Source organism: Delphinus delphis, chromosome 12 (assembly GCF_949987515.2).
Source record: "Delphinus delphis chromosome 12, mDelDel1.2, whole genome shotgun sequence".
Taxonomy (NCBI): domain Eukaryota; kingdom Metazoa; phylum Chordata; class Mammalia; order Artiodactyla; family Delphinidae; genus Delphinus; species Delphinus delphis.
In genome coordinates this window covers 38,959,970-38,973,130 of record NC_082694.2, presented here as the reverse complement: position 1 = coordinate 38,973,130, position 13,161 = coordinate 38,959,970, and the positions used below count along the sequence as shown (strand labels likewise).

Below are 13,161 nucleotides of genomic sequence, written 5' to 3'. Positions count from 1 at the left end.
GAAATGCATCCAAATAGGAAAAGAAGTAGGGCTTCCCTGGTGGCACAGTGGTTAAGAATCCACCTGCCAATTCAGGGGACACGGGTTCAAGCCCTGGTCCGGGAAGATCCCACATGCCGCGGAGTAACTAAGCCTGTGTGCCACAACGACTGAGCCTGCGCTCTAGAGCCCGCGAGCCACAACTACTGAAGCCTGTGCGCCTAGAGCCCATGCTCCGCAACAAGAGAAGCCACTGCAATGAGAAGCCCACGCACAGCAACAAAGAGTAGCCCCACTCACCGCAACTAGAGAAAGCCCGCGCGCAGCAACAAAGACCCAATGCAGCCAAAAGTAAATAAATAAAATAAATTAAAAAAAAAAAGTAAAACCATATCTATTCACAGATGACATGATCTTATATATAGAAAATCCCAAGAAATCCACTAAAAAACTATTAGAACATATAATTAAGTTCAAGATTTCAGGATATACAATCAATATACAAAAATCAATTTATTTCTATATACTAGCAATGAAAAATATGAATATGAAATTTTTAAAAATTCCCTTTACAATAGCATCAAAAAGAATAAAATACTTAAGAATAAATTTCACAAAAGAAGTGTAAAATGTGTACTCTGAAAACTACAAGATATCATTGAAAGAAATTAAAGAAGATCTAAATAAATGGGAAGATTATCCCATGTTCATGGATCAGAACACTTAATATTGTTAAGATGGTAATACCCCTCAACTTGATCTACAGATTCACCACAGTTCCTGTCAGATTTCCAGCTGGCTTCATTGTAGAAACTGACAAACCAATCCTAAAATTCATATGGAAACTCAAGGGACCAGAACTGCCAAAACAATTTTGAAAAAGAACAAAGGGTTCACTCTTTCTGATTTCAACTCTTACTACAAAGGTGCAGTAATCAAGGCAGTGTAGTACTAGCATATGGACAGACATACAGATCAATGAAACAGAATTGAGAGTCCAGAAACAAACCCATCTATTTATGGCCAACTGATTTTCAACAATAGTGCCAAGACCATTCAATGGGGAAAGAATAGTCTTTTCTACAAATGGTGCTGGGAAAATGATAGCTTCCTGCAAAGGAGTGAAGTTAGACCCCACCTCACACTATATACAAAAAAATTGATTCAAAATGGATCTAAGACCTAATTGTAAAAGCAAACTGTAAAACTCCTCGAGGAAAACACAGGGGTAAATCTTTACAACCTTGGATTTAGCAATGGATACTTAGATAAGACACTAAAAGCACAAGCAACAAAAGGAAAGATAGATAAATTGGACTTTACCAAGATTAAAAACATTTGTGTTTCAGTGGGCACAATCAAGAAAGTGAAAAGACAGCCTATAGAATGGGAGAAAATATTTACAAATCACATATCTGATAAGGGACTTATATCCAGAATTTATAAAGAACTCTTACAACTCAAAATTGAAAAAAGACAACCCAGTTTTTTAAATGGTAAAGGATTTGAATAGACATTTCTCCAAAGAAGATGGCCATTTGGCCAAAACCACTTGAAAAGATGCTCAACATCATTAGCCATGAGGGAAATGCAAATGAAAACCACGAGTTACCACTTCATACCCAGTAGAATAGCTATCACCAAAAAGCCACCTAATAATGTGGCCAGGAATGTGGCAAAATTGGAATCCTCACGAACTCCTGGTGAGAATGTAAAATGGAGCAGCTATTTTGCACTTTGCAAAGCAATCTGGAAGTTCCTCAAAAGAAATTAAACATAGAGTTACCATTTACCTACCAGTTTACCCTAACAGGTATATCATTTTCTATTTAGTCTCTTCTTGTGTTTACCTATATGCACATATCCATGCACAGAACAGTATTATCTGCTTTTTTTTTTTTCCAGACGGAGAAACTGAGTCCCAGACATGGCAACTTGTCTAAGAGAAACAGAAAAGAATGACCTGAGCAATGTGCCCTTGATGACGGTATTGCTATGTTAAACAAGTTAACACATGCATGTAAAGCAATTAGAACAGTGCCTGACATATGTAAGTGCTCAAAAAATGTAAAATATTATTAGACCATTATTATTTAGAAGTAACTATGTTGTGCTCATTCCCACTTTTGGCCTTGCCTCATGCTGTTCTCCCATCTAGATTGCTCTCTTGCTTTGCTACCTATTGAAGTTTTCCCCTTGCTCCAGGTCCCTGCTCAAATCTCACCTTCTCCATGAATCTGCTGACCTCTCTCTTCTCTGAATCGTGTTGCATTCACAACGTTTCCACAGTTTAGCAGTCAGATGTTCTCAGTGCTTTTGTTGTTGTTATTGACCTTGACTCCCCAACCAACTCTTATGCTGTATTAGTAAAATTATATACGAAACAAACAACAGTGTTCACATTTGTTAATTTTGAGTGGTAGGTTGTTTAGACTATGCTTGTCTGTAGTTAATATATTTTCCCAAATTAAAGAAAAAAATTGAGGACTTCCCTGGTGGTCCAGTGGTTAAGACTTCGCCTTCCAATGCAGGGGGTAGGGTTCGATCTCTGGTCAGGGAGGTAAGATCCCACATGCCTCACGGCCAAAAACCAAAACATAAAACAGAAGCAATATTGTAACAAATTCAAGAAAGACTTTAAAAATGGTCCACATCAAAAAATCTTTAAAAAAAAAAAAATTTGAGCCAACCAGAAGCTATTGACCATTGAAATTATGAGACTCTCAGAGACTTCCCTAGCGGTCCAGTGGTTTAAGACTCCACGCTTCCACTGCAGCGGGCAGGGGTTTGATTCCTGGTCGGGGAACTAAGATCCCACGTGCCAGTGAGAATTTCAAAAAAAATTAAGAAAAAGTGAAACTTCAGCAAGAAACGTGGGCAACTGTCAGAATTATTTTACATCAAGAACAAATACTTGAGGGGGGATTTCTAAAGTGCATTTTTCATTTCTAATGTTAAGTAGTCATATACTCAGGGAAGAAACATGACTTTTTCCCAGTAAATGATGTGCAATAGCTGAATATTTGTTAAATGACATCTACCTTTGTCCAACAAATCAGTGTAAGTCTCTCTGACAGTGGTTCTGGAGTGGGCCTAGGTTAGTATTTTTTTAAAGGTCACCAGGTGACTCTATTGCAGACACGTTGAGAACCATACTGCTATGTGACATGATATCTTTAAATGACAAATACTGTAAACCTCAGTCAGAGTTGTGTTCAGGAGCATAAAAAGAAATCAGGAAAGCATAGATTCTGACATCAGAGTGCTGCCACAAGGTGGCACTAAAAGCTCAAGGAAACCATAGTTTAAATTAAATCACATTAAGCTTCATGCTTGCTTAGTCTTCCTTACCAAGTGTGCATACGCATATTGTTTGTAGAAGGAAACAGAATATTGGGGAGAGAGCTGATAAGAGGAATTTTAGCTAATAAGGAATCCTAGAAGGCAAATGAGAAAAAGGTAGAAAAGCAGAAAAACAAAACGAGATACACCACTTAAAAGATCAAGCTTAAATATGACGCCCTTCTTCAATGCCAGAATTTTCTGTTCTCATAGCCATGCTTCTGTATGTTTATTCTAAAGGTTTTATATGCATTTAGAAGTTTCTAATAGTTCTGAAAAATTGAGAGGAAAAATGTTTAAAAAATCAAAATAAGTGATGGGAAATGAATTAATGCAAATTCTTAAATATAGAATAATGAACTGTTTCTCCTTTTAATAAATATATTAACTTAGCATAATTATGTCTTCTAAATGAGTAAGTTGAGGTCCAAAATATCTAGCCTGCGAAACTCTGCACTGTCCTCGCTGCAGTTATCTGAAGACTTGCCACCCTGTTCCTCCTAGCCAGCTGGGCAGAGACACAAAGACACAGAGAAGCATTAGACAGGTTTACACCAATATGTTAATAGAGGTCATTTCAGGGATGGAGCAGGTAAGGCAGAATTATAGATGCTCTTTCTTTTCATTGTTGTTTGCCTATGTTTTCTTTTTAATTATTAAATATTTCAACTAGACAGAAAAGTACAGAGGATAATACAACAAACATTCAGGTACCTACCACCCAGCATTTTAACATAATAATATGATATATATATTTTTTTTTAAGAAATTGAAGCATTTCAAATACCCTCATCCTATATAGATGACACTGCTTCTAGCTCTTCCTTTCCCAGAAGTAAACACTTCTCTGAAATTTGATGTTTATTATGCCCATGCATGTTGTGATACTTTTACTACATATACTATGTATCCATAACATAATATACTATTTAAACTTTATATAGTGAACTTATCTCCTTATATGATTTTTTATACTCTAAATTATGGTTTTGAGATTTATACATTTTGAGACAGATAGCTTCTGTTTATTTATTTTAGCTACTCTATAGTCATCTATTCTATGAATCTACAAAAATGTATATATCTATTTCCTGTCAGTGGGCATTGAGTTTATTTTCAGTTTTTCTCTTAAAATAATGCTACAATAAAAACTTTCCATCATTATCCTTGTGCATATATGAGTTGCACAAATTGACTAAAAGTTTCTAAACTTTTCTCCAGAGTTGCTGTACCAGCTTGGCCTCCTGTTAGCAGTATGTGAGAGTGCCTGTTGTTCAGCTTCCTCACCAACAATGAAGGTTGTATCATCAGGATGACTAAATTAAGCCACAATAACCAAGAACCACCAGTGACTTAATTCAAAGGTTTGTTTCTTGCTGCAAGTGCAGTGCAGGTAAACAGTGAAGGGCCGTTTGTCACAGTCACTCAGGGACCTGGGCTGAGAGGATCCATCCTGACACATGCTTCTGAGAGGCAGGGAGAAAGAACTAAAGGGCTCACGCTCTGGCTGTGAAAGTTTCTGCACAGAAGTGACGGACATCACTTCTGCTCACATTTAATTGGCCAAAACAAGACGTGATCACCTCAAAGCATCCCCATTCCTACCTTTAGGGTCTGAATGTTTGTGAATGGTTACCAAGGTACTGATAGACTTTAATTTTTATTAGTCTAATGAGTATGAAATGGTGACTTGTTATTTTTATTTATATGCTCCTGATTATTACTGAGGTTGAGCATATATTCAGGTGTTTATTGCCCAAGTGTGTTTAGTCCTTTAAAAATTGCCTGTTGATATCCTTTGCCCATTTTTCTATTGGGTTTTAAAAATCTAATTTTGTAGGATATGTTTATAATCTGGCTACTAATCCTTTATTGATTCTATGCACTATAAATGTCTTCTTCCAGACTGTGGCATTTGCTTTCCACTTTGTTTAAGGTGCCTTTGTTCGTGGAATTTAACTTTAATGTAGTCATATATGACAGTTTTTTCCCTTATGGTTAGTACTTTCTGAGTCTCATTTAAGAAATCCTTTCTTATTCAAATATTTACACCAATATTTACTTTCAAAAGTTTTAAAGTTTTGGGACTTCCCAGTTGGCACAGTGGTTAGAAATCCGCCTGCCAATGCAGGGGACACAGGTTCAAGCCCTGGTCTGGGAAGATCCTATATGCCGTGGAGCAAGTATGCCCGTGCACCACAACTACTGAGCCTGCGCTCTAGAGCCTGCGAGCCACAACTACTGAGCCCACATGCCACAACTACTGAAGCCCGCACACCTAGAGCCCGTGCTCTGCAACAAGAAAAGCCACTGCAATGAGAAGCCCGTGCACCGCAATGAAGAGTAGCCCCCGCTCACCGCAACTAGAGAAAGCCCGCACGCAGCAATGAAGACCCAACACAGCCAAATTGTACTATAATGTAGCCAAATTGACACATAAAATGATTAAGTGGGGATGAAATAGGAAGCATGAGAGTCAAGAGCTGTTTAGGAAATAAAATCAACAAAACTTGGAAATTGAGTTATGAAATGGTAGGACAGGGGTGGAAAATTGAGGATAATCTCAAGGTTTTTTTCTTGGAAGAGCCACTGGCTGAAATGAGAAATTAAAATAGAAGAGCAGACTTGGATTGGGGCATCTGGGAGAATTGTGCTCAGCTTCTTGTCATCCACACTGAAACAAACATTCTAGGAGAGAGCCCCACCCAGGAGTTGTCAACTACCTAGAAGTCAATTCATTGTATACAGAAGAACTCAGCTAAACCACTGAGAAGCCACTGTGTCTAGAAAAGTGCCATTATACATTTTGAATATAAATAGATTAGTAAACTTTCAGCATATAAACTAAGGTTTAAAAAAGAAGTACATATATAAAATGACAAGAGATTCTCCTCATTGTTTGGGAAGGAGACGAGAAACAAATAATTGCAAAGTTGTTTTTCCCTAAACTGCATACACTTCACTTTAGGCTGTAATGATTATATGACCTATGTATTGCATTATTGTGTCTTTGTCAAACAACAAAAACTTGAACTTAGCCCTTTTTTACTGCAGAAAGTGTCCTTTTAGTGACTTTTAAAAATTGAGTGGCGGGCTTCCCTGGTGGCTCAGTGGTTGAGAGTCCGCCTGCCGATGCAGGGGACACGGGTTCGTGCCTCAGTCCGGGAAGATCCCACATGCCGCAGAGCGGCTAGGCCCGTGAGCCATGGCCGCTGAGCCTGCGCGTCCGGAGCCCGTGCGCCGCAACGGGAGAGGCCACAACAGTGAGAGGCCTGCGTACCGCAAAAAAAAAAAAAAAAAAAATTGAGTGGCATTTTATAATGAACTTAACAATGTAAAAATGGGATTTGGTTCCCAAGCTATTTTTGTACTTTGCCCTCAAATAACTGACTAGGAAAAACTTAAACTGACTAAAAAGGAACTAGAAGAGTCTTCCACTACCTTAGCTAGGAGTGGACTACAAAAGTTTTTTCTCAAGGTACAGTGCACAGTTGTTCAGAGTAAAGCACATAGAGCCCTTAGCATTCAATGCATTTTCTTTATATCTCTAAAGTTCCTTAAATATTTAACCATGTATATCAGGAAAAGGACAATTGGAGAGTAGAAGTTCAATTGCAGGCTTTTTGTATCAATGACATGTACATAAAAGCTTCAAAGATGACCCAGACAGATCTCTGCGTGAGCTGTGTATATATTATAGTGCTACCATATTTCTCATATTTAATGATATTCTACTTTTGGAATTTTAGTGTATGTATACAAAAATGGGTTTAATAACTCAACCATGGTTCTGATTTGTCATATATTAATAATTTCTTAAAATTCTTGTATGTGCTTTTTACAATAAAAAGTAAAAGTAAGTGATGCCAAAAAAAAAATCAAGAATAAAAAAACAAGGTGTATCTATAGCGTAGTGAAATTCACAATGCCACAGATAAAGAGAAGACTCTAAAACCTTCCACAGAGGGAAAAAAACCAAGCCATAGTCAAATTACAGGGAGTTGAGATGACGTTGTATTCTTAAGAGCAACATGGGAAAGTAGAGGACAATGGAGCAAGGCAAAGAAGACAATAGAAAATGCTTTGAATCTTCAATTCTGTGCCTAAACTATCAGGTATGAGAGCAGAGTGGAGAGACTTTTAGTTAATCAATGACTCAGGAAGTTTACCTTCCATACGTACTTTCTCAGGAGTTTATTTGTGTATGTAATACACCAGCAAAAGGAAAAGAAGGTGTGGTTACCCAAAAAAACAAGGGACCCAACAGAGGAGAGACACGAAGAGGACCTTCTTTCAGTCATGCACTGGAACCAGAGAAGAAAGTACAATCAGAGAAAAGTCTTTGGCTCTTCAGTGAACGGTATTTACACAATCATAGTAATGTAAACATTGTTTTTTGGTTTTCCACTTTTAGAATCAACATATGTGAGAAGGGGGCAGGGTCGTCCCTACAATCCCTTTGTTCATCTCTCACCCTTCTTTCCTACTCCATTCAAGCTATACCTTGGTCTCTACTGGGCCACACAGACGGTGATCAGATGAAGATGTGAATCCATCTCAGTGACTGCTGAGGGTGAGAGGAAGCCAGTGACTAGATAAGTAAATTATGTGTCCAGGGAAGCCAGCAGTGGGATGGATGTGATTCAAAGGAGTGAGGGGACTGTGAGTGGAGGTTTGAACTGGTTATAATTGGATTTATAAAAATCAAATCCCTGAATGTGGTGAAATAAATTCATTAATCCACTAAATATAACATATATTCTTTTAACTTTCCTATACACTGGAAAACAGAGCTATCTAAAGAAATCTTTAAATATTATTCAATCAAATTAAGGAGTGTTATGTGGAAGATAATGTTGGTTGCTTACCCAGCAGCCATTCCATTCTTTCTTTGCTAATAGAATTCCAATTCTGTTCAGGTATTAAGTGGTAAAATGCTTGTAAAGGAAGCTGACCCTTTACTAGCCCCAGAAGATGAATTTTGATTAGTCCAGCCTAGTAATGGTGATTCAAATTCCCTTGCCAGTGGTTCATTTAAGGAGAAGCATGTGATTATGGATAATGGGAGGTGAGGGAAAGTCTGTTGTAGCGCTTCTGGGAAAATTTCCCTGATGTTTAAAAATAGGCACGAGTAAGGGATGTACTCTTCTTCCCTTTCAGGCCTTTGGATATTGTATTGTCAGAACATTAAGCTTGGAGTTGCTGAAACCGTATTGCAGTCATGAGGAGAGCCAAGAGAGGAGGACAAAGCTGCTATGCTGAGAGACGAAAGAGGGGAACAATTTAATGAAAATCTGGGGCTGGCGATTAACACTTTGGCTAAACTACCTCAGAACATTTTGTGAGAACATGCTTTTTCTTTTTTATTGTTTTAGACAGTTGAGTTAGATTTCCTGTTACTTGCAAGCAAATGCATCCTAACAGAGCCTAAAGAATTCTAGGGGGGAAAAAAAAAAGAGTTCTAAGGAATTCTGGCCAAGATAGTAAATATATCTTTTAAAAGTGATTTCTGGCTTCCCTGATGGCGCAGTGGTTAAGAATCTGCCTGCCCAGTGCAGGGGACACAGGTTCATGCCCTGGTCTGGGAAGATCCCACATGCTGCAGAGCAACTAAGCCCGTGCACCACAGCTACTGAGCCTGTGCTCTAGAGCCCGCGAGCCACCACTACTGAGCCCATGTGCCACAACTACTGAACCCCATGCGCCTAGAGCCCGTGCTCGGCCATAAGAGAAGACACCACAATGAGAAGCCCGTGCACCATAAAGAAGAGTAGCCCCCGCTCCCCGCAATTAGAGAAAGCCCGTGAGCAGCGACGAAGACCCAACACAGCCAAAAATAAATAAAATAAATAAATTAATTTTTTTTAAAAAAGAAATATAATGAGGCTTAAGGTGATTAAATGCCTGTGGTGACTCTGCTACAATGTACCAGAAATGGGGTTTAAAAAAATATATATATATCATTGGTTCGATGCTCAAATTATCCCAGACTTGGCCAGTGGGAGCCCCTTCAAGCCAGATCCTGAGTCCTCTTGGCATCTCTCCATCACTTACTTTTTATCACTTCCGTACTTCTCTGCACAATAAGATGTTCCAAGCTCAACTGGTATTTTCCCTGTTCCTCTCTGGAATCAGCTATTTATTCAAGGAACACTGGTTCCTTTTAGTGACGATGTTATTTAGAAACCAACATCTAGGTCCTAGATATACTCTACTAGGATATTTCTGCTTCCAGTCCCACTCTGTGGTCAGACCTAGGAAGTATAAGTATATACCTTCCTTCTATATTTATTTCTATAACTATCCACCTGTATTGTAAACTATTATTTCACATTGATAATTCCAAACCCAGTTCAATAACACGGGATTCATCTAATTTTCTCCCTTTTTGTTTTTGTTTCTTCCTTGTCAGTCAGTGAGAAATCTGGCTACCATTATCTGAAATATATATATATTTTTAAATATTTTATTTTATTCACTTATTTTGGCTGCGCTGGGTCTTAGTTGTGGCACGCCAGATCTTCGCTGTGGTACGCAGGATCTTTTAGTTGCAGCATGCGGACTCTTAGTTGCAGCATGCAGACTCTTAGTTGTGTCATGCAGACTCTTAGTTGTGGCATGTGGGCTCCTTAGTTGTGGCATGTGGGCTTCTTAGTTGTGGCACGTGGGCTTCTTAGTTGCAGCATGTGGACTTCTTAGTTGTGGCACGTGGGCTTCTTAGTTGCGGCATGTGGACTTCTTAGTTGAGGCATGCAGACTCTTAGTTGTGAAATGCCTGCGGGATCTAGTTCCCCCACCAGGGATTGAACCTGGGTCCCCTGCATTGGGAGTGTGGAGTCTTACCTACTGGACTACCAGGGAAGTCCCTGAAATACTTTTTATTATGTGTTGAATCCTCTGTATGAACCAGTCTCCTGCCCCTGCTGCTGCCACTCTCTCCAATGCTCTCCTCACAATGGGTTGCCATTACCTGCTACCTTAGAGTTATCCCTGTTGCCCTCCTCTGATATCATCCTTATATGGGCCACCATTACGTTCTCACCTGTGAAATCAATCAATTCTGAAAATAAATAGCAGAGGATCCTTTTCTTTGCTAATAAACAAATACAATGTGAAATCAAGAAATTACTCAAGTTTATTTAACTTTTTAAATTTATTTTATTTATTTTTGGCTGCGTTGGGTCTTCGTTGCTGTATGCGGGCTTTCTCTAGTTGCGGCGACGGGGGGCTACTCTTCGTTGCAGTATGTGGGCTTCTCATTGCAGTGGCGTCTCTTGTTGTGGAGCACGGGCTCTAGGCACGCAGTCTCAGTAGTTGTGGTGCATGCGCTGTAGAGTGCAGGCTCAGTAGTTGTGGCCCATGGGCTCAGTTGCTCTGCGGCATGTGGGATCTTCCTGGACCAGGGGTTGAACCCATGTTCCCTGCATCGGCAGATGGATTCTTAACCACTGTGCCACCAGGGAAGTCCCTTTTTAACTTTTTAATATTTGAATGGTGGTATTCAAAAAAGTATCCAGTCTAAAAGCACTATTTGCTTAAAAAATATATTTAAAATATCTTGAACATGCAATAAAAGGAGTGAATCACAAAAATATTATGCCATGCAAAAACAGAAAACAAACCCAGGTACGAAAGAGGTCTTTACATACTGTGTTTTACATACTGTGTTCACTTTGGCACCATGTATACTAAAACTGGAACTATACAGGAAAGATTAGCATGACCTCTGCACAAAGATGACACAAATTTATGAAGCATTCCATATTTTTTTGTAATACATATGTTACCATGATAAAAAATAGTAAACTAGAAAGAGTATATACTGTATCATTCCGTTTACATGAAATTCTAGAATAGGAAAAACTGTATCTATAGTAACAAATAGCAGATCAGTGGTTGCCTAGGGCAGGGGAATTCACTGCAGAGAGGCATGAGGGGGAACTATGATGGAAATGGAAATTCCATTTTGGGGTGATGGAAATGGTTTATAACTTGATAATAGTATAAGTTTGTCAAAACACTTGAAACTGCATACTTGAAATGCATTTCATTATGTGTAAATCATATTTCAACAAAATTGATTTTTAAGAAAAATATTGAAATTATAGAATTCTAAAGAGCTGGAAAGGATCAAAGTGTCTTCTGCTTTTTCAGATGATAAAAACTGAGCTCTAAAGAGGCTAAAGTCATTAGGCCAACCAGTTGATTGCAAAATTAGGATAGACTTAAGTTTCCAAACTTCAACTAGTTCAGTATCTTTCCATACCTGTCTCTTCTTTCTTGACATGCCATGGTGCCTGACCAGAAAAGTACTCTGCAAAAGATCAAATTTGTGCTTTTCCTTTCTTTCAGATCACAGGCTAGGGTAGAGAATGACAAGCAAAGCCTTACTTAGAAGGATAGACAAACAGTAGGGAGCTCTGAATGTCCTGGGAGAAGGGCATAGCAAGACTTTCTGTGTCTTGATATAAACAAAATAAACAAGAAACTGCCTCATTTTTTTGGGAAGTGGTGCTTGCTGGAGGGAAAGGGAGAAATGTGGTTCTGGAACCTTGATACCTTGAGTCGTCCTGACCCAGCCCTCCTGTGGCTGTGTGTGAGCTGCTCTGGCTGATTGTTAAGAGTGGGCCTTTGGGGGGCCAAATGTGGAACATCCTTGGCAAACTTAACTTATCTTCCTTCAGAGAGTTCGACCTCATAGCAGGAATATAGACAGGCAAGGGCGTCATCCACAAGCAGTGGACAAGCAGTGCCTTTTGGATCGAGGGGGACCAGTTTCCAAAAGTGACAATGTGAGATAATGAGAAACTATGGCATTAGCCAATTGATCAGACTCCAATTAAGAAGAGAACAGAACCTGCTATAGACTGAATAAGTTATCTCTTGGGATATCTGGGCAATTTATGGGGGAGTGTTCTACAACTGGGACATAATGGGCTTCCTGCTAAAAGGGCTTTTAGGTAATTAAGCAATTGTTAGGAAAAAATAAAAGCATTGCAAATATATGTGTATTTGAGTTTATAGATCAGGTTATACTAATTTTATTGGAAATGTTAATTCATCCAGGCAGCAGTATTTATTGAGCATACACTTACTATGTGTCTACACTGTGCTAAGAACTAGGGATACTGGCTATACTCCTAGAGCTTAGGGGGTATAGATAAGGTGCTTCACAAAATAGACTGCTGTGCAGTGGGGAGCATGGGTTCTGATGGGATTCAGAGAATAGACCCCTAATCTACTCTTCAGATGAGGAGAAAGGAGATCAGGAGGTGCCTCTCCAAAGAAAGTAACATTTTAGGCGTAGAGCTGAAGTAGAGGCTATCCACATGAAGGGGATGACATTGCTCTAGGAAGGTGGAGACAGCATAAACAAGGCCCTGGAGATAAGAGGATGTGAATCTTTCAGGATAAAAGGCAAGTGTAATAGTTTGATGTGCCTGGAATAGAGTCAGGGTAGCAGGAAAAGATGTGGGATGAAGCTCTGGAGACATAGGCTTTGATCCTAAGGGCAATGATGAACCACTGAAGGGTGTTAAACAGGGCAGTGGCATGATTAAAATGTCTAGAATATTTTCTCTGGTTACAGTGTAAACAATGGACCAAAGAGAGGCATGATTTACATGATGACCATTAAGAGACTTGTTGGAGTAAGTGAGAATTATGGAGGGAAATAGATTTGAGTAAGGAGATACAAGTTTTCAGGACTTGATTGGGTTTTAGGGATGAGGGAAGAGAAAGAAAAGTACAGAATGATGAACTGTTTCTGATAGACGATACATCTGAGTAATTATAACATCTTTGTGCATATATGTGGAGAAAAATGCCCAAGGCAACCCT

At 39.1% G+C, this 13,161-nt stretch overlaps 1 non-coding gene across 1 annotated transcript; it reads left to right on the top strand.

Annotated features, from left to right (window-relative positions):
* The first annotated feature begins 10,985 nt into the window (after nt 1-10,985).
* On the top strand, nt 10,986-11,090 carry LOC132435687 (U6 spliceosomal RNA). Its single transcript, XR_009521630.1, has one exon. It is a non-coding gene; the product is annotated as a U6 spliceosomal RNA (small nuclear RNA).
* Nucleotides 11,091-13,161: the final 2,071 nt, after the last annotated feature.